General features: G+C 49.6%; 1 pseudogene; it reads right to left on the bottom strand.

Moving 5' to 3' along the window:
* Positions 1-261: 261 nt before the first annotated feature.
* LOC128108513 (RNA-binding protein EWS-like) lies at positions 262-2,423 on the bottom strand (annotated as a pseudogene).
* Between the last annotated feature and the right edge of the window lie 259 nt (positions 2,424-2,682).

Below are 2,682 nucleotides of genomic sequence, written 5' to 3'. Positions count from 1 at the left end.
GTGAAGAAAATATTTAAGTCCTGAAAGAAAACAAGAAGTAAAACTAGAACTCCGTACCTCATAAAATATTTATTTAAAAACTAAAATGCTATACCTCATAAAAGTATTTGTAAAATGTAAGGGAAATGCAAATGTTTTCCGACAACAAAGGAAGATAAAGGATGTCTGTTCAGGTAGGCAGAAAATGATATCAGAGGGAAAGTTAACTCAGTATAAAGAAATGCAGACAACAATTGGCTATGTGACTTTTTTTTTTACCATTTAATTTGTTTTAATGTTACTTCACAAATGGTGAAAATACTAACATACAGACAAGGAATAATAATAATGTTGTGGTCAACATTATAAATATGGAATTATAAATTTAAAACATTTTCTGGTTGAAAAAATAAATCTGGTCGTCAATGCAGCTCTGCGGGTCTCTCTAGTAGGGCCGGTCTCTACGTTCCTGACGGTACTTGCCTTTAGCCTTTTTCCCAGGTCCCCACGTCTGCCTCTTCCTCCTCCCATCTGTTCCATCAATGGTCCAGGAAGCCCCCCAGGACCACCTCGTCTTCCTCCACCAAAGTCACCATGGTTCATGCCACGACCACCTCAGAAGCCACCTCTGTCTCCACCTCGGCCACCTCTGAACATTCCTCCAGGACCGCCATGGTCCATAAGTCCACCTCTTCCTCCCCGCGTGCCACCAGGGCCACCTCGGCCACGATCACCACCCGGAGGTGGGAAGAGTGGCAGGAGGAAGCCCTAGGGCTTAGGGGCCTTACACTGGTTGCATTCTGTTCTCCAGGCGAAGTTCTGGTTTCCACAGCCCGGATTGGGTCACTGCCAGTCTCCAGCTCAGTGCTGGACATTTCCTCCTCCAGAGGGGTTCCCTCGGGAGCCCAGGGGCCCCCTTGGGGGGAAGCCTCCTCTGTCTCCTCCAAGGCCTCCCATTCAACCCATGGGTCCTCCAGGACCTCCTGGGCCACCAGGACTTCCACGAAGTGGTGGTGGCATTCCTCTGCCCTCACGAGGTGGCATGCCACCCCACATGCTGTTCATTGGAAGCTTCTTTCAGGCAAGAGAAAATTTAAGTTTGCTTCTTTGAAAATCTTTTCCACCAAAGCACTCCACAGCAGCCTTGGCAGTTGGCGGGTCTTCATAGGACACTGTGGACATAGGTTCACCCTTAGGCTTTCTTGTCTCTTTATCCAGGTAGATGTGGATCATGGGTTGCCCAGTTCTCTTGTTCATCTTGACAACCCCACACTGCTTAAAGAAGTCTGCCAGATCATCCAGAGTCACATTGTCATTTAAACCTTGCACATAAATTGCACTGTTGTCAGAGTCTTCATCCGGATCTATAGGAAGGCCTAGATCAAGATCTGGTCCTTCATCCATGGGTCCACCAGGCTTATTGAAGTCACCTGACTCTCCAGCGCTACCCATTCCACCATGTCCTCCTCCCCGCCCACCTCTGCTCATGCCTCCACGATCAAATCCTCCTCTTCCCCTGCCCCGGTTATCCGGGCCACTCATGCTCCGGTTCTCTCCTGGTCCATAAAATCCTCCAGACTCCTGCCCACAAACACCCATGCTACTGGGGTGGTCCTGTCGGAATGAACTCTGCTGCCCGTAGCTGCTGCTCTGTTGGCTATATTGACTTGGAGCCTGGCTGTAGGATCCAGTCTGAGAGGGGTAACCAGTGGGAGGCTGCTGCCCATAGCTGCTTTGTTGACCATAACTACTCTGCTGTCCATAACTGCTCGGCTGTCCATAGGTGTTCTGCTGAGAGTAACTGCTCTGATCGTAACTAGTAGGCTGTAAGGAGGAGTAGCTGGTAGGAGGATAGGATGGAGGTGCAGTGACTGGCTGCATGGGGTAGCTCCCAGGTACCTGGGGATAACTGTAGTTACTCTGTCCATATCCTAGGCTGGGCTGGTTATATCCCCCTGTGCTAGATTGAGGTTGACTAGTCTCAGCGGGCTTGTTACCATCCTGTGGTCTTGTAGGTGCAGTGGCTGCTGGCTGCTGGTCATAGGCTGGGTAGGCAGGCTGGGTGCCATATGCAGACTGAGCTGCATAAGAGGCCTGGGTTGTGGTGACTGTAGCAGTGGTGGTGTCATAAGCACCAGTGCCATATCCTTGGACAGGCTGGCTGTATGCCTGGGGGGCAGTTGGAGTGGTATAACCAGTGGGAGGCTGTCCATAAGAAGTCACATATGCAGTCTACCCATAGGTGGCAGTGGTCTGAGCCTGGGTATAGCTGACATCAGTAGGCTGTCCATAGGTTCCATAGCTTTGTTGCCCATGTGCCTGGGTGGTCTGTGCATATCCTTGAGTTGACTGGGCAGTGTAAGCACTATAGCCCTGCTGTGCTGCAGCTTGGCTGTAGGTACTGTAATTCGTGGACGCCATTTTCTCTCCTTCCTCCTCGTTCTCTCAACATCCGTCTCGGCTACGTGACTTTTTAATGTGAGCTTCCTTTACTAATCTCAGACTGTCCTTGAAATCAAACATTTATTCTGATTTTTTCTGATGAACTCTTCAAGTAAGAAACAATCAAAAGTAAATCTTTGGTGCTGTTGAGATGGCACTGGCACAGGGGTTAAGAGCACTTGGTGCTCTTGAGGAGGACCTGCTTCAGTTCTCAGCATGCACATGGTAGTTCACAGCAATCTATAATGTCAGTTCTGGGGT

Source organism: Peromyscus californicus, unplaced genomic scaffold, assembly GCF_007827085.1.
Source record: "Peromyscus californicus insignis strain IS unplaced genomic scaffold, ASM782708v3 Scaffold_10__1_contigs__length_136768540, whole genome shotgun sequence".
Classification (NCBI taxonomy): domain Eukaryota; kingdom Metazoa; phylum Chordata; class Mammalia; order Rodentia; family Cricetidae; genus Peromyscus; species Peromyscus californicus.
The sequence above is the reverse complement of the archived record's forward strand: the minus strand, read 5'-3'. Positions and strand labels throughout refer to the sequence as shown.